This window comes from Triticum urartu, chromosome 5 (genome assembly GCF_003073215.2).
Source record: "Triticum urartu cultivar G1812 chromosome 5, Tu2.1, whole genome shotgun sequence".
In the NCBI taxonomy this organism is placed as follows: domain Eukaryota; kingdom Viridiplantae; phylum Streptophyta; class Magnoliopsida; order Poales; family Poaceae; genus Triticum; species Triticum urartu.
Window position 1 is genome coordinate 252,429,313 of NC_053026.1, and position 27,447 is coordinate 252,456,759.

Genomic DNA, 27,447 nt, shown 5'->3' on the forward strand with positions numbered 1-27,447 from the left:
TGAGATCATTTTAGCAAACTATGCCATGAATGTGGCCATAAGATTGATCATTTGGGTTGAAAGCAATGAATCTTCACACATGATAGCTCATTTCTGAGAACACTTTTTTAAAAGAATTGTCGTATTACAAGTTTATTATTTTTCCTGTTAACTTGGTCACATATAATGACACAATGCGAAGGTTTAACAATTTTTTGATTTTGTTTTGAATCTTTTTATGCCTGTTTCAAAATGCGGTCAAAACGGCGGGAATGACCGTTCCTAGCTAGTGGTTGAATCTTGGAATTTTTTTGCTGTTTCTCTTATTAAATATATCTTTTGTACCTAGAAATGATTTTTTGAAAAAATAAAGAGCAAACTACAAGGCATCTACAGTTCAAATTTGACCCGCTTCCAACTGAATCGGCGAAAATTTGTCTTTTTCACGAGAAGTGGATCAAAACTTTTTACACCCAACCATTTGGTCAATTGTGCATTAAATATGGCTTAGTATTTTAGAAAAATGTTTTGTCCGATTTTGCAACAATTTTTTGGTAGGTTCTTCACAAAAAACCTCCTTTTGGGCACTCGAAAAATGGAAAATGGTTTTTCGTCCAAAGAAAATGAAAACTTCCTTAGGCAAGATTGTTTGCCATTCCAATATGCACCCTTGTGCACAATATGAGATTATTTGAACAAACTATGACATCAATGTGGCCATAAGATTGATCATTTGGCTTCAAAGCCATTGATCTCCACACGTGATAGCTCGTTTCTGAGAACACTTTTTTAAAATAATTGTCATATTACAAGTTTATTATTTTTACTGGGAACTTGGCCACATATAATGACACAATGCGAAGGTTTCCCAATTTTTTTAATTTTTTTGAATTTTTTTGTGCCCGTTTGAAAATGCGGTCAAAATGACGGGAATGACGGTTCCTAACTAGTTGTTGAATCTTGGAATTTTTTTGGTGTTTCTCTGATTAAATATATATTTATGTACCTAGAAATGATTTTTTGGAAAAAATAAAGAGCAAACTGCAAGGCAGCTACAGTTCAAATTTGACCCGCTTCAAGCTGAATCGGCAGAAATTTGTCTTTTTCACGAGAGGTGGATCAAAACTTTTTACACCCAACCATTTTGTCAATTGTGCATTAAATATGTCTACTATTTTAGAAAATTGATTTGGACTAATTTTGCAACAAATATTTGGTAGGTTCTTCACAAAAAAATCTCCTTTTGGGCACTCGAAAAATGGAAAATGGTTTTTTCGTCCAAAGAAAATAAAAACTTCCTTAGGCAATATTGTTTGCCATTCCAATATGCCCCGTTGTGCATAATATGAGATCATTTAAACAAACTATGCCATGAATGTGGCCATAAGATTGATCATTTGGCTTGAAAGCCATTGATCTCCACACATGATAGCTCGTTTCTGAGAACAATTTTTAAAAATAATTGCCGTAGTACAAGTTTATTATTTTTCTGGGAACTTGGCCACATATAATGACACAATGCGAAGATTTCCCAATTTTTTGATTTTTTTGAATTTTTTATGCCCGTTTCAAAACGCGGTCAAAATGGTGGGAATGACCGTTCCTAGCTAGTGGTTGAATCTTGGGATTTTTTTGGTGTTTCTATGATTAAATAGATACTTTTTTACCTAAAAATGATTTTTGGAAAAAATAAATAGCAGTCTATCAAGTACCTGTAGTTTAAATTTGACCCGCTTTGAGCTAAATGAGAGGAAATTTGTCTTTTGACGAAAGGTGGATGAAAAGATTTTGACAGCCAATTGTTTGCCAATTGGACATAAAATATGGTCTAATGATTTCTAAAAATTATGTGGTGCCATTTGCAACAAATATTTGGTAGATCCTTAAAAAAATAATCTTTGACACTCGAAAAATAGGAAATTCTTATAAAAAATTCATTTTTAATCAATTACGACCAATTTAGATGGTCACAAGGTCTTCAAATTGTTTGGTGCGTTCTGATTGGTTCATGGGCATGTCACGCGGATCGTGCTTGAACCACCGTCCGATCATCCCGGATCCAACGGCAGCCTTCGCCCCTCACTTCCTCACCCACTTAACCCTAACACAGCCCTTCCATCTCCCTCCCTCAGATCTCCTACGCACCCGCAGCCGCCGCCCCAAACCCAACTCTCTAGATCTCGATCCGCCGTCGCCGCCGCCCCCAACCCAAACCCCACCGCCACCGTCGACGACCTCCCCTTCCAACCTCCAACTAACCTCTGGATCGTAGCTTCTTCTTTTCACTCGTGGCGATGGTGGTGGGTCTGACCCCGAGGCAGCCGGCCAAGGCCTACGGCGGTGAGGGCGGCGCCTACTACGAGTGGAGCCCTGCGGAGCTGCCCATGCTCGGCGTAGCCGCCTTCATCGGCGTCGCCTTCATCGGCGTCGCCTTCATCAGCGTCGCCAAGCTCTCCCTCATGGAAGACGCGGCTGGGCATCACGCTGGACTGCGCCCGCGCGCTGGAGTTCCTCCACGAGCACACCTCCCCCGCCGTCATCCACCGCGACTTCAACTGCAGCATCGTCCTTATCATCCACATCGACTTCCGTAGAAGATCCATCCCAGGTGCGTCTGTTCTCCTTCTTCCTCACCCCGTTGCCGCCGACCGTGCACTCTCGGGCCACGTAGGGCTCGCGTTTGTGACTGCTCACTATTGTGGTTCCGCGTCGCCTTGCGTTTGCGGTTGTGGATGCTTGGATCGAGCAGAGCGGCGGGTGTGCCTGCTCGCTTCGTCTCCTCTATTGGGCGGTGGATCCATTCCGGCGGCCGTTGTGGCCAGTGCGGCCGCGCGCGCCTCTTTTGGGTGATTTTGCTAGCGGAATGGCTGAATCAATCTAGTCGGGGAACTGAAATGCGCGGGGGTTTGAGGTATATGCTATTGTTAGGCATTTGTTTCACATGGATGCTAGCGCCATGAAGCCTGCACCATACAGAATCTATTGTTCATTTATGTGGCCTTGATTTGCACAGTATTATTCGTTTTCTCCTGCACCTGCACCTAGTTGTTTGACTTGTCCAGCTGCTCGTAAGCATCAACGTCAACCCTTCACCAACACCTTACACCTGAACTAAGTATATTATAATCTAGAGCCTCTCTATTTAAATACTTACCACGCCTTCCATGAATCATGATATGCTGCCCCTTATTTACAATCTTAAAAATAATACTTGTGCACCTAGCCATTTGATTCATGCTTATAAGTTGTTTTATAGCAAGCACTTTCTGCAATTTTTTTGTAAAGCTACGTTTACTAAATTCAGATTGCTAGGATCTTGGTTTGCTGATATTTTTCTTTCCATGTGAATGGGTTTCCAGAGTGTGCTGATTGAACCAATCAGTGGCAACACATGCATTGGGCTGGCCTTCATGGCTGCTGCCAGGGGTGTAGCATAATTTAGGCTTGTAGTGTTTTCTGTACACATATTATGTAAGCAGAGTCTTATATATTAACGGTTTCTGCCAAGGAAACAACCAAGTCACTAGCCTTGCTTATTAATTTATGGTTTCTGAAAAAGTTTGCTAGTCTCACTTATTTAATGGTTGCTAAAAATCATCTGTCTTGTATTGTCTTTTAGCACGCGTTGTTGATTGGTTGATTAACATTGATACTCCCAGTCCGGCTAAACCTGGCAGCTCGAGCTGGGAACTGAACCGGAACCTGAACTAGTACTTAGTAGTTAGTAGTTTTGTAATTAGAGCTGGGAATATTTGACCTCCCAGTGTAGCACAGTACATTGCCCGTCCGTCCAGCTGAGGCGTGTCATCATGGGGACTGGCATCTCGAGAGAGGACGATGATAAGATTCCTGTGATCCGCTGATTTGTTCATACAGTTTGAGCTAGTGACTTGGCCAGCAACCAACCAGCATGCTGGTTACTCATGTTTTCCTTAAAAAAATTTACAAGAGCTTGCTTTGAAGAATGTCTAGTATTCAGTTTGTACCTCATGTAGTATATGTGCTGCTCAACATTCAACTTGATTTAATCCGCTTATGCGATTCTGCTAACTTTGTAGAGGAAGCAGCTGAAACTAGTGTTGCATCCTAGTACTAGCTTAAACCTTGAGATGCTTTGTTTGTTTTCTAGATAGATAGATTGCTTGTTCATCTGGGCTTCTGATGTGCTGTGCTTATGTGTTATGCTTGCAGCTGCCGACCTCTTCCTGTGGTCCGAGCCGGCGCCCGGAGCTGGCGAACGCGGCGATACTGCCAAAGGAGGAGGTGCAGGAGCTGGCCAACGATGACTGGCTCATGGGACAACGGCGACACTGTCCAGTGCCAACGCTGTCACCATCGTCGGTCGTGTGTTCCGGTCGGCCAGGAGGTAGCCGGCACCCTGGAGGCCCCGAAGCCACTTCATGGAGTACGGGTTCGCGCTGGACGGAGACGGGAGCATCATCGATGAGGTGTTGCGGCTTTACTGCTCTGCTTTCGGTTACTATTCTTTGTGCAAAGTAGTGGCTTGATTTCCCATTTTGTTTGCCAAATCTGAAGGTACTGGTGGTGCCTATGCTGTCTACGAGATCCTACACCCGAGAGGATGTGGTGGAGCTCTAATGTAGAGCTACTCATTTGATTCATTTGAAAAGATGAGTAATTCTTTTTCATTAACAGAAACTTCTCATCTCTTTTCTTCTATTTTCCTCTCTTCTCTTCTCGTTGCTGCTGTTAAGTTAGGACTTGCTACTGATGATTGCTATTGTTAGAAATCGTGATTGCTTATTTTAGTGTAGGACTTGCTGCTATTGCTGTCATATTCATACTGTATTTTCCAAAGTTCGATAGCATGTCGTCCTTAGGATAAGTTGTTGATAAAAAATGGACTAAATTAAAGCATTCCCAGGACTTGATGCTGTTGTTATTGACCTGCTGCCGTTGTCAAACTGATGTTGTCACTAACCTGCTGTTACCGAGCTTTAACCTTTGTTTAAGCTTTCTTGTTCCTGCAATTACTAGTTGTGATAATTGTATGGTGATAAGAATGCCTCTGGAGGACAATATATTTTGCTGGTTCCACGGCGCCATCACATGAAACTTGGTGATGCTGCTTCCTGGCTGGCTGTAGCTTTGCATGAAGCAACAAGAGATGGCTTCACTTTGCTGGCCTATTTTTTGCCCCCTCCGACTGAAATGCCAAAGCATAGAGGTACACTCATCCCTGTTAATATTGAGTAGAAAGCACACCTTCTGATTTTGAATTGGATTACTCTGAAATGTTGTCATCTTCCTTCCATGAGTTTATGCAAGCATGTGTTGCCAAAGTTCAAGAAGGCGCGCTTAATAGGCCGATTATGGACGCTGAAGTAAGAGGCGATGGCACAACGCCTCGCCTTGGTCATGTGCGGGCAGAAAAGCGCTAGGCCTCTAGCTGTACTGCTGATGATGATGCTCTACTGCTCTAGAATCTAGCTGTACTGCTGCTGTTGATGCTCTAGGCCTTTAGCTATACTGCTGCTGTTGATGCCCTAATGCTCTAGGCCTCTAGCTTTACTGCTGCTGTTGATGCTCTAGAATCTAGATGTATTGCTCCTGTTGATACTCTAGGCCTCTAGCTGCACTTCCGCTGTTGATGCTCTAATGCACTGCTGCCGTGCTAGTTTTGTTTCTGCTAGCTGTTGGCTGCTTCTATGCTGCTGCCGATGGCGGCTGGTTGGCTGCTCATGTTAATCCAATAGTTAGTAGTTACTGCTGCTTATGTTGCTTGTGCATTTGTGCTAATGCTGCAGCTATATTGGCTAAAGAAATAAGCTATGTACAACACACACACAGATAGGCAATCTTCTTCTATTTCCATTTTCAATGTGTTATTTGCATAATTTCTTCATTGTGGATTGCTTCTCCTTACTGCCTCCTAGTCCCCCTTTTCTTTCTGTTATCATTTTTGCTTGTGGTAGCCATTACGTAGCTGTCTACTAATTATTAGTTAATAGTATTTGGCTTCTATGTGATGACATGTGTTGATAGATAGGTACTAGCTATATGTTTTCCAGGTTACATGCTAATTGTACTCCTTCAATTAACTCCTTTAAACATGACTTGATTACTTAAACCCAACTCTGCCCGTGTATATGCCAAGTGTAGCTTCCCCCAAGATATTCATTTTGCAACTTCATCTATTGATGCTTTGCCACTAAATGCAATGTGCAGGGAGCTTGATAAAGCTTGGATGTTGGTCAGGGCTCCAACGGTGCTGATGCTATTGGGCTGGTTGTGGCCTCATGCATGGTAGTAGGCTTGGCTGGCCCCTGATATAGAGTGCTATATTGTTGAGAGTTTTACCTGTAGAGTGCTATATTGTGATTGGTGGAATAATGTATGGTGTATATTGTGATTGTGTGGAATATTGTAATAAACTGAGTTTGGCTGTAATTTAAATCGGTGTGTTGATTACAAGCTGTGAAAAATTAAAACTTGATGATTAGTATATCGGTGTGTTGACTACAAGCAATGTACACCCAGTTGACTACAATAATCTAAAAATTGAATGTAACAAAAAAACAAAGAAAGAAAATCCGAAAATAGAAATTATATAGAATGTGAAAAGGCTAGATCTTAGAAAGCAAAAAGGCCGAATTAATGGGCAAAGCCCATGTAGCTGACCAAAATTAATTGTAAAAAATAAGTAAAAAAGGCCGAATTGTTGGGCTCGGCCCATGTAGAACACCAAATTGGACTGGGCTGAATCTAAGTAATGACCTTTTGAATTGGTCGCAATTTTGCCACATCAGATTGCCACGTCGGATCCGACGTGGCCTGTGCAGACAGCCAGTGACCAAAACAAAAGGTCATGGGTTCCACGACCTTCTGTGAGAAGGTTGTTAATTTCAGTTTACGACCGCCAGCTTTTGACCTTCTGTTTTTGGTCACAAAAAGGTCGCAAATGAAAAACTATGACCTTTCAGTGGCCAATAGCGAGGGTCACAAGTTGACATATTTCTTGTAGTGCACCAGCACCCATAAACTTATTTTGAACTAGCACACCAAATGGGCTGTAAATTTTCATAGGAAAGGCTGCATGACCGTGACAAATTTGGATTCTGACAATTGGGACCCACGAGGAAATAGCCTATCCAAGGTGGTGTCGACTTACTAGCTAGTTGCTGTCTACTACACAACCTTCTTCTTGTAGCCGTTGTTGGGCCTCCAAGTGCAGAGGTTTGTAGGACAGTAGCAAATTTCCCTCAAGTGGATGACCTAAGGTTTATCAATCCGTAGGAGGCGTAGGATGAATGAGGGAGTCTTGGATTAGGGGGTCTCCGGACAGCTGGACTATAGCCTTTGGCCGGACTGTTGGACTATGAAGACACAAGATTGAAGGCTTCGTCCCGTGTACGGATGGGACTCTACTTGGCGTGGAAGGCAAGCTAGGAAATACGGATATGTATATCTCCTCCTTTGTAACCGACCTTGTGTAACCCTAGCCTCCTCCGCTGTCTATATAAAACTGAGGGTTTTAGTCCGTAGGACAACATACAATCATAACGTAGGCTAGCTTCTAGGGTTTAGCCTCTCCGATCTCGTGGTAGATCAACTCTTGTACTACTCATATCATCAAGAATAATCTAGCAGGATGTAGGGTTTTACCTCCATCAAGAGGGCCCAAACCTGGGTAAAACATCGTGTCCCCTGCCTCCTGTTACCATCCGCCTTAGACGCACAGTTCGGGACCCCCTACTCGAGATCCGCCGGTTTTGACACCGACATTGGTGCTTTCATTGAGAGTTCCTCTGTGTCGTCATCTTTAGGCTTGATGGCTCCTTCAATCATCGATAGCGATGCAGTTCAGGGTGAGACTTTTCTCCCCGGACAGATCTTTGTGTTCGGCAGCTTCGCACTGCGGGCCAACTTGCTTGGCCATCTGGAGCAGATCGAGAGTTATGCCCCTGGCCACCAGGTCAGGTTTGGAAGCTTAAACTACACGGCCGATATCCGTGGAGACTTGATCTTCGACGGATTCGAGCCCCTGCCTTGTGCGCCACATGGTCACGATGAGTATGATTTAGCTCTACCATCGGACAGTGTTCAGGAGATCGCACCGGCAACCGCTCCGACCCTCAATTCAGAACCTGCTGCGCCATCCATGGATGGTGGATAGACCCCGCCACGGAGGCCGTATCCTCAGCGGCGATCGAGCCGAATATCGACCTTACCCTTCACGAGAGCCATGATGCCAAACTGTTGGATCCTTCTCCGGCCACGGACTCCGAACCGCCTGCGCCCGTGCCTATCGAATCCGACTGGGCATCGATCATGGAGTTTACCTCCGCGGATATCTTTCAGCACTCTCCCTTCGGCGACATACTAAACTCATTAAGGTCTCTCTCTTTGTCAGGAGAGTCCTGGCCGAACTATGTCCGACAGGATTGGGATGCGGATGACGAAGAAATTCGCCGCCCACCCACCACCCACTTAATAGCCACTGTCGGCGATTTAAGCGACATGCTCGAATTCGACTCCGAAGACATCAACGGCATGGACGACGATGCAGGAGGCGAACAAGAACCACTCCCCACAGGGCACTGGACAGCCACCTCATCATATGACATATATATGGTGGACACACCCAAAGAAGGCAATGGCGATGGGACAGCGGAGGATGACCCCTCCAAGAAGCAACCCAAGCGCCGACGTCAGCGGCGCCGCTCTAAGTCTCGCCAAAGCAAAAGCGGTGATACCGGCACAGGAGATAATAGCACTCCGGACAGTGCCGAAGACGACAACAATCCCCTCCAGCAAGATTTAGGGCAGGAGGATGGAGAAGCCAGCCCTCCCAAGAGAGCGCCAGATGCAGAGGCGGAGGATGATAATTACATGCCTCCCTCCGAAGACGAGGCAAGCCTTGACGATGACGAATTCGTCGTGCCTGAGGATCCCGTCGAACAAGAGTGCTTCAAGCGCCGGCTTATAGCCACGGTAAATAGCCTTAAGAAAAAGCAACAACAGCTTCAAGCTGATCAAGATTTGCTAGCCAACAGATGGACTAAAGTCCTTGCGGCCGAGGAATATAAACTCGAACGTCCCTCCAAGAGTTACCCAAAGTGCAGGTCGCTACCCCGACTGGAGGAGGAAGCACAAAAACCTACATCTCTAGTGTATGACGCGGCCGATCGGCCACCTCGTGGCCGCGATAGAGAGGCATTTCAGCCAAAAGCTCAGCCCGCACTCCGACGCCACTCAAATAAAAATTTCAAGGCATGGGGAAATACGCCAGACCCGAGAGACGTATTGGAGGACAAAGCAAAGCACACAAAATCAATCTACGGATCACGAGGGCGCGCCACTATGCGAGACGATAACCGTCACAACGGGTACAGTAAAAGTAAATCCGGCCGGGCCGAACACAGCGGGCAAGACTCATTTGAGCTGCGTCGCGATATAGCCCAGTACAGAGGTGCCGCACACCCCCTATGCTTCACAGACAAAGTAATGCATCACCAAATCCCAGAGGGTTTCAAACCCGTAAATATCGAATCATACGACGGCACAACAGATCCTGCAGTATGGATCGAGGATTTCCTCCTGCACATCCACATGGCCCGCGACGAAGATCTACACGCCATCAAATACCTCCCACTCAAGCTCAAAGGACTAGCTCAGCATTGGCTCAACAGCTTGCCAGCAGAGTCCATTGGCTGTTGGGAAGATCTGGAAGCCGCATTCCTCGACAACTTCCAGGGCACTTATGTGCGACCACCATATGCCGATGACTTGAGCCACATAATTCAGCAGCCAGAGGAATCGGCCAGGCAATTCTGGACACGGTTCCTAACAAAGAAAAATCAAATCATCGACTGTCCTGATGCAGAGGCCCTAGCAGCTTTTAAGGACAACATCCGCGACGAGTGGCTCACCCGACACCTTGGCCAGGAAAATCGAAAATCTATGGTAGCCCTCACAACACTCATGACCCGCTTTTGTGCGGGAGAGGACAGCTGGCTGGCTCGCAGCAATAACATATCAAAAAACCATGGTACTTCGGATACCAAGGACGGCAATGGCAGGTCACATCACAAGAAACATAAGCGCCACATCAACAACGATAATACCGAGGATACAGCAGTCAATGCCGGATTCAAAGGCTCTAAACCCGGTCAGCGGAAAAAGCCATTCAAAAGAAGCACTCCGGGCTCGTCCAGTTTGGACCGTATACTCGATCGCTCATGTCAAATACACGGCACCCCCGACAAGCCAGCCGACCACAGCAACAGGGATTGTTGGGTGTTCAAGCAGGCCGGCAAATTAAAGGCCAAAAACAAAGACAAGGGGTCACATAGCGATGACGAGGAGGAGCCCCGACAACCGAACACCGGAGGACAGAAGAGGTTCCCCCCACAAGTGCGGACGGTGAACATGATATACGCAACCCACATCCCCAAGAGGGAGCGGAAGCGTGCGCTAAGGGACGTATATGCGTTGGAGCCAGTCGCCCCAAAGTTCAACCCATGGTCCTCTTGTCCGATCACCTTAGATCGCAGGGATCACCCCACTAGTATCCATCATGGCGGATTCGCCGCACTAGTTCTAGACCCAATCATTGACGGATTTCACCTCACTCGAGTCCTTATGGATGGCGCAGCAGCCTGAACCTGCTTTATCAAGACACAGTGCGCAAAATGGGTATAGACCCCTCAAGGATCAAACCCACAAAAACGACCTTCAAAGGCGTCATCTAGGTGTAGAGGCCCATTGCACAGGCTCAGTCACACTGGAAGTGGTCTTTGGATCCCCGGATAACTTCCAAAGCGAGGAGTTAATCTTCGATATAGTCCCGTTCCGCAGTGGCTATCATGCACTGCTCAGGCAAACCGCATTTGCGAGATTCAATGCGGTACCGCATTATGCATACCTCAAGCTCAAGATGCCAGGACCTCGGGGGGTCATCACAGTTAATGGAAACACAGAGCGCTCTCTCCGTACGGAGGAGCACACTGCGGCCCTCGCAGCAGAAGCGCAAAGCAGCCTCTTAAGGCAATCCACCAGTTTGGCGATTAAAGACCCGGACACCTTTAAGCGCGCCCGGAGTAATCGGCAACAAGATCGCCTGGCACGTTCCGATCTCTCAAAATCCGTGCCACGCGTACACAGTTACGCATTGAAAATACCATGGGCACAGGTGGGGAGGGGGGCACGACTACGGCACGCCCCAAGACGCGGCTCAACCGCACTAGGGGCTTCCCGCTTTGTTATTTTTCTCTCTTTCAGGACTTTAATCTCTAGAAACCCTGTCCGGCAGTATGATTGCCGGACACATGATGCAGCAACCAAGGAGGCAGAAAGCTACGTCGCACCACTAAACTCCCAGGTGGATTCCAATAACGAGTGAAATACTTGCTTTAAATACCATTCCTCAGCTTGCCCTTGGAGGGGACATGTCAAATAGTCCTACTTTCTGCTTATCGCACTACTTGTATCATTCTGCTTTAATGCACCTTTTTGAATAAACAATGCATAGCACCAGACTATTATCACATTCTCTATTCTTCTTTATATATATATATATACGTATACTCTGGTACGGCCAGTACGCTGGGGGCTTAAGCATACCCCATAATACGGCGTGAGAAGTCCGAACACTTTTGATAGTGCGGCACCCCGAACTTATAGCATTATATGCATCAGCTCCGAATCATGTCTTGGGTCAATAGTTGGGTTTGCCCGGCTCCCATGTTTTGGTACCTTACGTTCCGCTATATCGGCTAAGGTAGCACTGGGAGAACTACTGCGATTGTGCCCCGGTTCAGCTGGGCTAAGCACCTCAATAGAGAAAGCTAAAACTGACTGTCATGATAAGGCAAGAGCTGGTCGTTGTTCGACAGGTTTCGAGTCCCTAAAGACTTATGCCGCTTAGAGCGAGGAGTCGGCTTTGTCCGGCTTAAAGGCGTGTATAGCGCCCCGAATTCGACCTTCCAAATACTAGGGGCTTCGCCAAATTTTAAAATTATAGAATTCTATGGCTAAGTGAGAGTGATAAAGCATTATAGTCCGATTGCCTTGTTCGTTGTGCTGAGCACCTCCCTCGAAGGACCCAAAAATGGGAAAAAGAGTGCTCAGGTTTATCCCGAACACCCCAGTACTCGTGGCATGGGGGGAAAAGCCGACGACTAGCCATCTCTCAGATTTGATAAACAGCCGAACAAAAGGTAATATTTTAAATTCAAACAAGCGTTGCATAGCGCATATGAACAAGTTTTCATAATACAGGATCACACGAGCAAGTTCATTCAAATATTACATCTTTCGCACACTCGTCCGCTACAAGATGGGCACCCTTCAGGACATCCTCATAATACATCTCGGGGTGGTGCTACCTCTTGAGCTTGCGTTGGATTTCCCCGAAGAGGAAAGGATGATGCAGCAGAGTAGCGTAAGTATTTCCCTTAGTTTTTGAGAACCAAGGTATCAATCCAGTAGGAGGCCACACTCAAGTCCCTCGTACCTGCACAAAACGATAGCTACTCGCAACCAACGCGATTAGGGGTTGTCAATCCCTTCACGGTCACATACGAGGGTGAGATCTGATAGATATAATATTTTTGGTATAAAGATGCAAAGTAAAAAGTAAAGGCAAAGTAAAAGGCAAAGCAAGATTAAAGTGATGGATATTAATATGATGAGAATAGACCTGGGGGGCATAGGTTTCACTAGTGGCTTCTCTCAAGAGCATAAGTATTCTACGATGGGTGAACAAATTACTGTTGAGAAATTGACAGAATTGAGCATAGTTATGAGAATATCTAGGCATGATCATGCATATAGGCATCACGTCCGTGACAAGTAGACCGAAACAATTCTGCGTCTACTACTATTACTCCACTCATCGACCGCTATCTAGCATGCATCTAGAGTATCAAGTTAAAAACAGAGTAACGCCTTAAGCAAGATGACATGATGTAGAGAGATAAATTCATGCAATATGAAATAAACCCCATCTTGTTATCCTTGATGGCAACGATGCAATACGTGCCTTGCTGCCCCTTCTGTCACTTGGAAAGGACACCGCAAGATCGAACCCAAAGCTAAGCACTTCTCCCATGGCAAGAACTACCAATCTAGTCGGCCAAACCAAACGGATAATTCGAAGAGACTTGCAAAGATAACCAATCATACATAAAAGAATTCAGAGAAGATTAAAATATTATTCATAGATAGACTTGAACATAAACCCACAATTCATCGGTCTCAACAAACACACTGCAAAAAGAAGATTACATCGAATAGATCTCCACGAGAGAGGGGGAGAACTTTGTATTGAGATTCAAAGAGAGAGAAGAAGCCATCTAGCTACTAACTATGGACCCGAAGGTCTGAGGTAAACTACTCACACTTCATCGGAGAGGCTATGATGATGTAGAAGCCCTCCGTGATGACGGCCCTCTTCTGGCGGAGCTCCGGAACAGGCCCCAAGATGGGATCTCGTGGATACAGAAAGTTGCGGCGGTGGAATTAGGTTTTTGGCTCCTGTTCTGATCGTTTGGGGGTACCTAAGTATATATAGGAGGAAGGAGTACGTCGGTGGAGCTCCGAGGGGCCCATGAGGCAGGGGGGCGCCCCCCACCCTCGTGACTGCCTCTTTTGTTCCTTGGAGCAGGGTCCAAGTCTCCTAGATCACGTTCGGTGAGAAAATCACGTTCCTGAAGGTTTTATTCCGTTTGGACTCCATTTGATATTCCGTTTCTTCAAAACACTGAAATAGGCAAAAAAACAGCAATTCTGAGCTGGGCCTCCGGTTAATAGGTTAGTCCCAAAAATAATATAGAAGTGGAAAATAAAGCACAATATAGTCCAAAACAGTAGATAATATAGCATTGAGCAATCAAAAAATATAGATACGTTGGAGACGTATCAGGCATCCCCAAGCTTAATTCCTGCTCGTCCTCGAGTAGGTAAATGATAAAAAGAGAATTTTTGATGCGGAGTGCTACTTGGCATAATTTCAATGCAAATCTTCTTAATTGTGGTATGAATATTCAGATTAGGAAGATTCAAGACAAAAGTTCATATTGACATAGAGAATAATAATACTTCAAGCAAACCATCAAAGCAATTATGTTTTCTTAAAGTAACATGGCCAAAGAAAGTTCATCCCTGCAAAATCATATAGTTTAGTCATGCTCCATTTTCGTCACACAAGAATGCTCTCATCATGCACAACCCCGATGACAAGCCAAGCAATTGTTTCATACCTTAATAATTTCAAACTCATAAACTTTCACGCAATACATGAGCGTGAGCCATGGATATAGCACTATGAGTGGAATAAAATAATGATGGGGGTTATGTGGAGAAGACAAAAAGGAGAAAGTCTCACATCAACGAGGCTAATCAATGGGCTAGGGAGATGTCCACCGATTGATGTTAATGCAAGGAGTAGGGATTGCCATGCAACGGATGCACTAGAGCTATAAATGTATGAAAGCTCAACAAAAGAAACTAGTGGGTGTGCATCCAACTTGCTTGCTCATGAAGACCTAGGGCACTTGAGGAGGCCCATTGTTGGAATATACAAGCCAAGTTCTATAATGAAAATTCCCACTAGTATATGAAAGTGATAACATATGAGACTCTCTATATGAAAAACATGGTGCTACTTTGAAGCACAATATATGAGACTCGCTATATGAAGAACATGGTGCTACTTTGAAGCACAAGTGTGGAAAAAGGATAGTAGCATTGCCCCTTTTATTTTATTTTATTTTTTTGGGCCTTCTTTTTTTGGCCTTTCCCTTTTTTTATTTGGCCTTTCTTTTTTTATTTGGCCTTTCTCTTTTTTTGGGACAATGCTCTATTAATGATGATCATCACACTTTTATTTATTTACAACTCAATGATTACAACTCGATACTAGAACAAAGATGACTCTATATGAATGCCTCCGGCGGTGTATCGGGATTGCGATGAATCAAGAGCGACATGTATGAAAAATTATGAATGGTGGCTTTGCCACAAATACGATGTCAACTACATGATCATGCAAATCAATATGACAATGATGATTGCGTGTCATGATAAACTGGATGGTGGAAAGTTGCATGGCAATATATCTCGGAATGGCTATGGAAATGCCATAATAGGTAGGTATGGTGGCTGTTTTGAGGAAGATATAAGGAGGTTTATGTGTGATAGAGCGTATCATATCACGGGGTTTGGATGCACCGGCGAAGTTTGCACCAACTCTCGATGTGAGAAAGGGCAATGCACGGTACCGAAGAGGCTAGCAAGGATGGAAGGGTGAGAGTGCGTATAATCCATGGACTCAACATTAGTCATAAAGAACTCATATACTTATTGCAAAAATCTACAAGTCATCAAAAACCTCGGTACTACGTGCATGCTCCTAAGGGGATAGATTGGTAGGAAAAGACCATCGCTCATCCCCGACCACCACTCATAAGGAGGACAATCAAATAACAACTCATGTTTCAAATTTGTTGCATAACGTTTACCATACGTGCATGCTACGGGACTTGCAAACTTTAACTAAAGCACTTCTCAAATTCACAATTACTCTACTAGCATGACTTTGATATTACTACCTCCATATGTCAAAACAATTATCAAGCATCCAACTTTTCTTAGTATTCAACACACTCAAAAGAAAGTTTCACAAATCTTGAATACCAAGCATGTTATTATTAAGCAAATTACCATGCTATTAAGACTCTCAAAATAATTTAAGTGAAGCATGAGAGATCAATAGTTTCTTTAAAACAAATCCACCACCGTGCTCTAAAAGATCTAAGTAAAGCATATGGAGCAAAATTATAACGCTCAAAAGATATAAGTGAAGCACATAGAGCAAAACTACTTAGCTCAAAAGATATAAGTAAAGCACATAGAGTTTTCTATCAATTTCTAATTCATGTATGGCTCTCTCAAAAGGTGTGTGCAGAAAGGATTATTGTGGTATACTAACAACCAAAGACACAAATAATACAAGACGCTCCAAGCAAAATACATATCATGTTGGTGAATAAAAATATAGCTCCAAGTAAATTACCGATGGAAGTGGACGAAAGAGGGGATGCCTTCCGGGGCATCCCCAAGCTTTGACTTTTTGGTTTCCTTGGATTATCTTTGGGGTTCCATGGGAATCCCAAGCTTAGGCTCTTGCCACTCCTTGTTCCATAATCCATCACAAGAATTCACCCAAAACTTGAAAACTTCACAACACAAAACTTAAAGTAGAAAATTCGTGAGCTCCGTTAGCGAAAGAAAACAAAAGACCACTTCAAGGTACTGTAATGAACTCATTCTTTATTTATATTGGTGTTAAACCTACTGTATTCCAACTTCTCTATGGATTATAAACTATTTTACTAACCATAGATTCATCAAAATAAGCAAACAACACACGAAAAACAGAATCTGTCAAAACAGAACAGTCTATTGTAATCTATAGCTAGCGCAAGATCTGGAACCCCAAAAATTCTAAAATAAATTGATGGACGTGAGGAATTTATCTATTAATCATCTGCAAAAATAATTAACTAAATATAACTCTCCAAATAAAAATGACAGCAGTTCTCGTGAGCGCTAAAGTTTCTGTTTTTTACAGCAAGTTCAACAAGACTTTCCCCAAGTCTTCCCAACGGTTCTACTTGGCACAAACACTAATTAAACACAAAAAACACAAACAAAACAGAGTCTAGATAATTTATTTATTACTAAACAGGATCAAAAATCAAGGAATAAAAATAAAATTGGGTTGCCTCCCAACAAGCGCTATCGTTTAACGCCCCTAGCTAGGCATAAAAGCGAGGATAGATCTAGGTATTGCCATCTTTGGTAGGCAATCCATAAGTGGATCTCATGATAGTTTCATATGGCAATTTTATTTTATTTCTTGGAAAGTTTTACATGCCCTTTTTTAATTTAAATTGAAATCTAATATTCCCTTCCTTCATATCAATAATCGCACCAACCGTTCTAAGGAAAGGTCTACCAAGAATAATAGGGCAAGAAGGATTGCAATCTATATCAAGAACAATGAAATCTACAGGCACATAATTTCTATTTGCAACAATAAGAACATCATTAATTCTTCCCATAGGTTTCTTAATAGTAGAATCCGCAAGATGCAAGTTTAGAGAGCAATCATCAAAATTACGAAAATCTAGCAAATCACACAAAGTTTTGGGGATAGTGGAGACACTAGCACCCAAATCAAACAAAGCATAAAACTCATGATATTTAATTTTAATTTTAATAGTTGGTTCCCACTCATCATAGAGTTTTTTAGGGATAGAAACTTTCAACTCAAGTTTTTCTTCATAAGATTGCATCAAGGCATCAACAATATGTTCGGTGAAGGCTTTCTTTTGATTATAAGCATGTGGAGAATTTAGCACGGATTGCAACAAGGAAATACAATCAATTAAAGAGCAACTTTCATAATTAAATTCCTTGAAATCCAATATAGTGGGTTTAGCAACGTCTAGATTTTTATTTCTTTCAATCCCACTTTCATCAATTTCATCATAAAGATCTAAATACTCTGAATTTTTAGAACGCCTTCTAGGTATAGGAAGATCATATTCAGTTTCATCAAGATTCATATTGCAAAACAAAGATTTAATAGGAGACACATCAATAACTTTTAGATCTTCATCTTGATTTTCATAGGAATTGGAAGAACACGCTTTAATAAAGGCATCTTTGGAAGCACACATCCTAGCAGTTCTTTCCTTGCACTCATCAATGGAAATTCTCATGGCTTTGAGAGACTCATTGATATCGTGCTTAGGAGGAATAGATCTAAACTTTAAAGAATCAACCTCAAGAGGGATTCTATCAACGTTCCTAGCCAAATCATCAACTTTAAGCGATTTCTCTTCAAGCAAAGCATTAAAATTCTTTTGTGAATTCATAAACTCTTTAACACTATTCTCAAATTCAGAGGGCATCTTATTATAATTTCCATAAGAGTTGTTGTAGGAATTCCCATAATTATTAGAAGGATTACTAGGATATGTCCTAGGATTAAAATTCCCTCTATAAGCGTTGTTACCAAAATTATTCCTACCAACAAAATTCACATCCATAGATTCATTGTTATTCTCAATCAAAGTAGACAAAGGCATATCATTAGGATCAGAAGAAACACTCTTAACAGCAAATAATTTCATAAGTTCATCCATCTTTCCACTCAACACATTGATTTCTTCTATCACATGCACTTTTTTATTAGAAGTTCTTTCAGTATGCCATTGAGAATAATTAACCATAATATCATCTAGGAGTTTAGTAGCATCTCCTAAAGTGATTTTCATAAAAGTGCCTCCCGCGGCTGAATCTAAAAGATTTCTAGAAGAAAAATTCAATCCGGCATAAAAAATTTGAATAATCATCCACAAATTCAAACCACGAGTAGGGCAATTACGTATCATTAATTTCATTCTCTCCCAAGCTTGTGCAACATGTTCATGATCAAGTTGTTTAAAGTTCATAATATCTTTTGTAAGAGAGATGATCTTAGCGGGAGGGAAATACTTAGAGATAAAAGCATCTTTGCACTTGTTCCAAGAATCAATACTATTTTTAGGTAAAGACGAAAACCAAGCTTTAGCACGATCTCTAAGCGAAAAAGGAAATAACTTCAATTTAACGACATCATTATCGACATCTTTTATCTTTTGCATATCACATAAATCAACGAAGCTATTTAGATGAGTAGCGGCATCTTCACTAGGAAGGCCGGCGAATTGATCTTTCATAACAAGATTCAACAAAGCAGCATTGATTTCACAAGATACAGTATTGGCAAGAGGGGCAATCGGAGTGCTAAGGAAATCATTATTATTGGTATTGGTGAAGTCACACAATTTGGTAGTATCTTGAGCCATCGCGACAAACAAGCAAACAAACTAGCACACGAGCAAACAAGGGCAAACGGGAAAAAGAGGCAAATAGAGAGGGAGGATAGAGAGAGAGGGCAAATAAAACGGCAAGGGTGAAGTGGGGGAGAGGAAAACGAGAGGCAAATGGCAAATAATGTAATGCGAGAGATAGGGATTGTGATGGGTACTTGGTATGTTGACTTTTTGCGTAAACTCCCTGGCAACGACACCAGAAATTCTTCTTGCTACCTCTTGAGCTTGCGTTGGATTTCCCCGAAGAGGAAAGGATGATGCAGTAGAGTAGCGTAAGTATTTCCCTCAGTTTTTGAGAACCAATGTATCAATCCAGCAGGAGGCCACGCTCAAGTCCCTCGTACCTGCACAAAACGATAGCTACTCACAACCAGTGCGATTAGGGGTTGTCAATCCCTTCACGATCACTTACGAGAGTGAGATTTGATAGATATAATATTTTTGGTATTTTTGGTATAAAGATGCAAAGTAAAAAGTAAAGGCAAAGTAAAAAAGCAAAGCAAGATTAAAGTGATGGAGATTAATATGATGAGAATATACCCGGGGGCCATAGGTTTCACTAGTGGCTTCTCTCAAGAGCATAAGTATTCTACGGTGGGTGAACAAATTACTGGTGAGCAATTGACAGAATTGAGCATAGTTATGAGAATATCTAGGCATGATCATGTATATAGGCATCACGTCCATGACAAGTAGACCGAAACGATTCTGCATCTACTACTATTACTCCACTCATCGACCGCTATCCAGCATGCATCTAGAGCATTAAGTTAAAAACAGAGTAACGCCTTAAGCAAGATGACATGATGTAGAGAGATAAATTCATGCAATATGAAATAAACCCCATCTTGTTATCCTCGATGGCAACGATGCAATACATGCCTTGCTGTCCCTTCTGTCACTGGGAAAGGACACTGCAAGATCGAACCCAAAGCTAAGCACTTCTCCCATGGCAAGAACTACCAATCTAGTCGGCCAAACCAAACGGATAATTCAAAGAGACTTGCAAAGATAACCAATCATACATAAAAGAATTCAGAGAAGATTCAAATATTATTCATAGATAGACTTGAACATAAACCCACAATTCATCGGTCTCAACAAACACACCGCCAAAAGAAGATTACATCGAATAGATCTCCACGAGAGAGGGGGAGAACTTTGTATTGAGATTCAAAGAGAGAGAAGAAGCCATCTAGCTACTAACTATGGACCCAAAGGTCTGAGGTAAACTACTCAAACTTCATCGGAGAGGCTATGATGATGTAGAAGCCCTCTGTGATGACGGTCCTCTTCCGGAGGAGCTCTGGAACAGGCCCCAAGATGGGATCTCGTGGATACAGAAAGTTGCGGTGGTGGAATTAGGTTTTTGGCTCCTGTTCTCATCGTTTGGGGGTACGTAGGTATATATAGGAGGAAGGAGTACGTCGGTGGAGCTCCGAGGGGCCCACGAGGCAGGGGGCGCGCCTCCTACCCTCATGACCGCCTCTTTTGTTCCTTGGAGCATGGTCCAAGTCTCCTGAATCACATTCGGTGAGAAAATCACGTTCCCGATGGTTTTATTCCGTTTGGACTCCATTTGATATTCTGTTTCTTCGAAACACTGAAATAGGCAAAAAAATAGCAATTCTGGGCTGGGCCTCCGGTTAATAGGTTAGTCCCAAAATAATATAAAAGTGGAAAATAAAGCCCAATATAGTCCAAAACAGTAGATAATATAGCATGGAGCAATCAAAAATTATAGATACGTTGGAGACGTATCAGGTGGCGATTCTCCTTGCCCTGCGGCGGCCCCTCCTTCACCAGCTTCTCAGCGTCCATCTTGGCCCAGTGCACCTTTGCACGAGCAAAAGCCCAGCGGGCACCTTCGATACAAACGGACCATTTTATGACTTCCAGCCGTGGGTAGGCATCCACAAGCCGCCTCACTAGGCCGAAATAGCTGTTGGGAAGGGAGTCGCCAAGCCACATCCGGACTATAAAGCCCTTCATGGCCTGTTCGGCCGCCTTGTGCAGCTCGACCAGTTGCTTCAGCTGGTTGCTCATGGGCATCGGGTGTTCAGTCCCAGTATAGTGAGACCAGAACAACTTCTCTGTCGAGCTTCCCTCCTTGGCCTGGTAATATCTCGCGGCATCCGACACACTGCGGGGCAAATCTGCGAATGCTCCTGGAGAGCTCTGGACTCGGGTAAGTAACAAGTAATTTACTTTCACATGCTTGCTTTGCATATTAAATGCCTTACCCGCCGCTATCTTCCTCATCACCTCAATCTCCTGGAGGGCCTTTTGGGCTTCAGCCTTGGCATTCTGTGCGCTCTCGAGGGCCATGGCAAGCTCGGACTCTCGTGTCTTTGAGTCAAGCTCCAAAGCCTCGTGCTTCTTCACGAGAGCCTGGAGCTCTTGCTGCACCTCGCCCACCTGTGCCTCTTGCCTTTCCTGCTTGGTATGCTCCTTGGCCTCTTTGTTTTCGGCCTTGGACAGCGCTTGCTTCAGGGTCACCACTTCGGTCGTGGCCCCTGGCACATTCATGATGATCCTGTCATTTCGCAACCGCATTTTCTTTTATATATAGACAAGGTATTACTTACCTTTGTTCTCCTCGAGCTGCCTCTTGGCAAGGCCGAGCTCTTTCTCGGACCCCTCGAGGTCCTGCTTCAGTGCGGTGACCTCCGCAGTCAGTGCGGCAGAGGTCAGCAACGAAGCCTGCACATACGCATACAGACATACTTATTTTAGACTCCTGCGGATATTATTTTATCCTCTATTCGGCTTTTCTTTGTGAACACCAAACAAAGCATCAGGGGCTACTGTCTATGCGGTAATATTTTCCTATATTCTAAATACTTAGCTCAAAGCCTGTTAGAAGGATGGCACAGGCTTCAGTCAGTCCGCTCTTGGCGGACTGAACCTTCTTGATCACCGCACTCATAATAGTGCGGTGCTCTTCGTCGAGGGAAGCGCCGCGAAGCGCTCCCAGCAGGTTGTCCGGTGCCTCTGGATGGACAGAGGTCACCGGCACGGGTGGCTTGCCCCTTTTGGAAGGGGGCCGCCTGCCCGAGTCCGGAACCACTGGAGGTTCCGACGCGGTGTTCGGCTGAGGGCCGAACTTGGAGCCCCGGGGAGCCTTGCTCCCTTTACTCCTAGAGTCCGGAAGGTCGCCTTGAGGCGCCTCCAGGACTGTCTCACCCCAGCTCAGTGCCCCTTGAGACAATACCTCGGCATTGTCCGTAGGGCAAGGGGAGGGGCGGTTGGAAGTGTATCACTATTCATGTCTGACGAGTCCAAGGAACCGTCTGACGATGATACATCGATACGGGCTTGGGGCGGACTGCATAATCATATTCGACGTTAGAAGAAGCAGTGCGACAAAGGTATACTATGAGTTACTCTGGTATCCGAATACTTACGACTCCGCCCGGGGCTTGGCCCTGAGCAGCCACTCGTCTTCGCCATCGGCGGCGGTGGTGGAGCAGTCCGGAAGGAGAGTCCTTCCCTTCTTGGACCCTTCGGCCTCCCCGGTTGGGGCGGCCTTCCTTTTCTTGTCTCCCCCGGCTGGAGGGGGAGAATCTTCATCATCCTTCTCCTCGTTTTCACGGGAGGAGGGTGTCTCGATGTTATCGGACGATAAGTCCGATACCACCTGGCACCGGGAACTCTTTCAGGTTCCCATGGCCTTCTTCTTGGTCTTGTCCGGCACCTCATAAGGAGCCAGAGTCTGCATCTCCGTCAGGAGAGCGTCCGCGGGGTCTTCGGGAAGGGGAGCGGACAGTTGATCTGCTCCGATGTCTCCACCCAGTCCTGTCAAAGGCATGGGAGCTCAGACCCCGCACATGGTTAAGCTATGGGAAATAAATACCCTGCCAGATGTACAGAACTTACCGGATTCGCATGGCGCTTCACGCTTAGCCCTCGGTCCTCGGTAAGAGAAGGAGGGACCTCGGCGCCCTAGAACAGCACCCTCCAGACGTCTTTATGCATCGTGTCGAAGAGCTCGCTGAGAGTCTGGTGCTGGGCCGGGTCGAACTCCCATAAGTTGAAGTCCCGTTGTTGACACAGGAGTATCCCGTGGAAGAGCATGACCTGGACTATGTTGACAAGCTTAAGTTTCTTGCTTGTCATGTTCTGGATACACTTCTGAAGTCCGTCCAGCTCCACCGATGAACCCCAGGACAGGCCCTTCTCCTTCCAGGAGGTGAGCCGCGTGGGGATTCCGGATCGAAACTCGGGGGCCGCCACCCAGTTGGTGTCGCGCGGCTCGGTGATGTAGAACCACCCCGATTGCCTCCCCTTTATGGTCTCCACGAAGGAGCCCTCGAGCCATATAACGTTGGGCATCTTGCCCACCATGGCTCTGCCGCATTCCGCTTGTTGGCCGCCCACCACCTTCGGTTTGATATTGAAGGTCTTCAGCCATAGGCCGAAGTGGGGACGGATGCGGAAGAAGGCCTCGCACACGACAATGAACGCCGAGATGTTGAGGATGAAGTTTGGGGCCATATCATGAAAGTCCAGCCCATAATAGAACATGAGGCCGCGGACAAATGGATGGAGGAGAAACACTAGTCCGCGGACGAAGTGGGGGAGAAAGACCACCCTCTCGTGAGGTTCTAGGGTAGGGATGACCTGCCCCGCGACTGGCAGCCGGTGCGCGATATCCGCGGCTAAGTATCCGGCTCCACGTAGCTTTTTGATGTGTCCCTCGTGACGGAGGAGGCCATCCACTTGCCTCCCGCTCCGGACATGTTTGGAGAGAGTTGAGGAGAAGGATGTGGACTTGGGTGTTGGAGCTCGAGTGCGCGAGAATGGATGAGCAAGGAGGAAGAAGGCGTGGGAAGAAAAAAGGTGGGATCTTATCCCTTTATAAGGGCGGACTAAACAATGCGCCCCCACTAGCCTGGTAAAACTCGCTTATCCCCCAAGCGTCGTAATTGATGGCGCGGTTGGGTTACCCACGTCCATATTGATGAGAATCCCGTAATAAGGGGAACACGATCTCTGCTTTGACAAGACGTGTCAAGAAACCGCCTCGCATTATGTGCGGGGCTGGTTAAAGAAAAACGGTTCGAATAATTACCGGGCCATGGCATGATGTGATGCTGCCAAAACGTGTCAGCAGATTAGATTTGTGGAAGTATTATTCTCTCTACGGTGGTATGTGGAACTTATTTTGTAGGGTCGGACACTATCCTTGTATTCAAACTCTTCTGTGGTGTATTCGTAGGAGGAACCCGCCTTGCAATGCCGAAGACAACATTGCGGGCCGGACTCATCGTCATCGAAGCCTGGTTCAGGGGCTACTGATGGAGTCCTGGATTAGGGGGTCTCCGGATAGCCGGACTATATCCTTTGGCTGGACTGTTGGACTATGAAGACACAAGATTGAAAACTTCGTCCCGTGTCCGGATGGGACTCTACTTGGTGTGGAAGGCAAGCTAGGCAATACAGATATGTATATCACCTCCTTTGTAACTGACCTTGTGTAACCCTAGCCCCCTCCGGTGTCTATATAAACCGGAGGGTTTTAGTCTGTAGGACAACATACAATCATACCATAGGCTAGCTTCTAGGGTTTAGCCTCTCCGATCTCGTGGTAGATCAACTCATGTACTACTCATATCATCAAGAATAATCAAGCAGGACGTAGGGTTTTACCTCCATCAAGAGGGCCCGAACCTGGGTAAAACATCGTGTCCCCTGCCTCCTGTTACCATCCACCTTAGATGCACAGTTCGGGACCCCCTACCCGAGATCCGCCAGTTTTGACACCGACAATGAAGATGGTCTCTCTCAAGCAACCCTGCAACCAAATAACAAAGAGTCTCTTGTGTCCCCAACACACCCAATACAATGGTAAATTGTATAGGCACTACAGGAATTAGCTACTTTGCCGTCAGCCACGGCGGACGGCAAAGGCATGAATGGCGGATGGCAAAGGTCTTTGCCGTCTACAGCGGACGGCAAAAGGCTCCGGCAAAGAGCTACTTTGCCGTCTGCTTTACACGGCTGACAGCAAAGGGGCCTTTGCCATCAGCAGCAGACGGCAAAAATTGCACTGTTAGTCCGTTAGGTGGCTAAACGCAGGCCTTTGTCGTCCGCCGCTGACAGCAAAATTTGTCCTGCCTTTGCCGTCCGCCGTATGATGTCAGCTAGACATCACTACACGGAAGGCCTTTGCCGTCTGCCGCTGATAGCAAAATTGTTTACTCTTTGCCGTCTACCACTGTAGGCAAACTGACCAAATGGGTTAGCTCCCAGGAAGCACAGTTGTCTGCCACGTGGCTTCTTTGCCGTCCGCGGCTGACGGCAAAGAGCCTGTTGCCGTTGGTGGCAGACGGCAAAGAGCCTGCATATTGGCTCTTTTTCTGTTGTTTTTTGAATCCAACAATTTTCACAGCAAATATATGTGACATATATAGATATATTTCACAGGGCTATTTAACAGCAAACATATCACATATCCAGCATATAATTAAGTTTCATCCATTCATACATAAGCAAGTTCCATCCATACACATTGTTCCATCCATATACATATTACAATGCAAAGTTTCATCAAGATAGCAAGTTCCATCATAGCAAGCTAGATACAATGCAAAGTTTCATAAAAGAAAAAAACAAGCACTCCATCATAGCAAGCTAGCTTCCATGAAGTGAATGAAATCTACAAAATGGCAAATAAGAAAGTTAGAAATATATAGGTGACTAGAAGAAGAAGACTAGAACAAGAAGTATATGTCATTTATGAGCTAACATAGGTGAAATGGATCATATATGACCTAACTAAGTTGAAATGGGTCGTTTATGAGCTAACTAAGGTGAAATGGATCATTCATGAGCTAACTTAGTTGAAATGGGTCGTTTATGAGCTAATTAAGGTGAAATGGATCATTTTTGAGCTAACTAAGTTGAAATGGATCGTTTTTTAGCTAACTTAGGTAAAATGGATCATTTATGAGCTAGCTTAGTTGAAATGGGTCATTTATGAGCTAACTAAGGTGAAATGGATCGTTTTTGAGCTAAATAAGGTGAAATGGATCATTTTTGAGCTAACTAAGGTGAAATGGACTGTTTTTGAGCTAACTTAGGTGAAATGGATCATTTATGAGCTAACTTAGTTGAAATGGGTCGTTTATGAGCTAACTAAGGTGAAATGGATCGTTTTTGAGCTAACTATGGTGAAATGGATTGTTTTTGAGCTAACTTAGGTGAAATGGATCATTTAAGAGCTAATTGAGGTGAAATGGATCGTTTTTAGCTAACTTAGGTGAAATGGATCGTTTATGAGCTAACTTAGTAAAAAGCATCATTTTAGAGCTAACCTAGGTGTGATGGGTCATTTTGGAGCTAACCTAGGTAAGATGGGTCATTTTGGAGCTAACATAGGTGAAATGGGTCATTTTAAAGCTAAGGTAGGTAAAATGGATCATTTAGGAACTAATCTAGGTAAAATGGGTCATTTTAGAGCTAACTTGGATAAACTAGATCATTTATAAGCTAACTAAGGTAAAATGGGTCATTTTAGAGCTAACTTAGGTAAAATGGATCGTTTATGAGCTAACTAAGCTAATTATCCAATTTTTGACATAAGTAAGCTAAGTACAAATCGTTTTAGAGCTAACTTAGGTAAAATGGATGGTTTTGGAGGTCAGTAAGCTTATTAAGTCATTTTGGAGGAAAAGAAGCTAACTCTAGGTCATTATGGTAAGCATATTGGAGGAAATAAAGCTAAGTCTAGGTCTTTATGCATTTGTTAAGCAAAACACTAGAGAAACTTACCGTGATCATGGAGGTGTAGGAGCGGGCTGGCTCGTGCCGGTAGCTGGAGAAGGATCGTGCGATGCTTGTCTGGAGTTACGCTGCACCAATGATCATTACCAATGTCTCGTTACCATGATGACACTCAAATGTTAAGACTAGCAAGTAATGTCCATTCAAATTAAACTCACCGTGGTCCCAGGAGCAATCACTGGCATCGGCGGAGTGGTCTGACCGGACTTCTCACACACAGACTGCACATTTGGTTTTGACAAACACAGTCATACTAGTTAGTAATGAGACAAACACTACATGAATGGTTTGGCTAATATGCAGAAGAAACTTACCACAAGGAGCTCATACATGGCCCTTGCCTGCATGTCATTCCGCGCCCTCTCCTCCTCCAACATCTTTATCGTCCTCTCCTCCAACTCCCGCTGCCTCTCAGCCGCCTCCGCCAGAAGTTTCTCCGTTCTAGCTCTCTCACTCTGTATAGCAGCCTGCAACACCACTCACATGACCATTTGTAATCATTGATGGAAGCGCACACAATGTAATGGAGAAAGATAGCTGGGTACGTATAACTAACCTTGAAGGCGAGTTAGACTGGCCATTCACAAGGCCTTATCTCAGGAGCGGAGCTCGACTGGCGCGCCTTGATCTCCGGGAGAGTGCTAGGACAACGGATAAGTCCATCTCCCATGGCTATGGAGCCATGGGACCTCCCGCCACCAGATATCATCAGCAACTCTGTATCAATGGGAACCTGGCTTGGTTTAAAGTCCTCCCCTTTCCTCGCCTT

General features: G+C 44.6%; 1 long non-coding RNA gene across 1 annotated transcript; it reads left to right on the plus strand.

The window, feature by feature from the left end:
• Window positions 1-2,093: 2,093 nt before the first annotated feature.
• LOC125508520 lies at window positions 2,094-6,388 on the plus strand. Its single transcript, XR_007283576.1, has 4 exons — window positions 2,094-2,587; window positions 4,171-4,427; window positions 4,516-5,167; window positions 6,169-6,388. It is a non-coding gene; the product is annotated as an uncharacterized LOC125508520 (long non-coding RNA).
• Window positions 6,389-27,447: the final 21,059 nt, after the last annotated feature.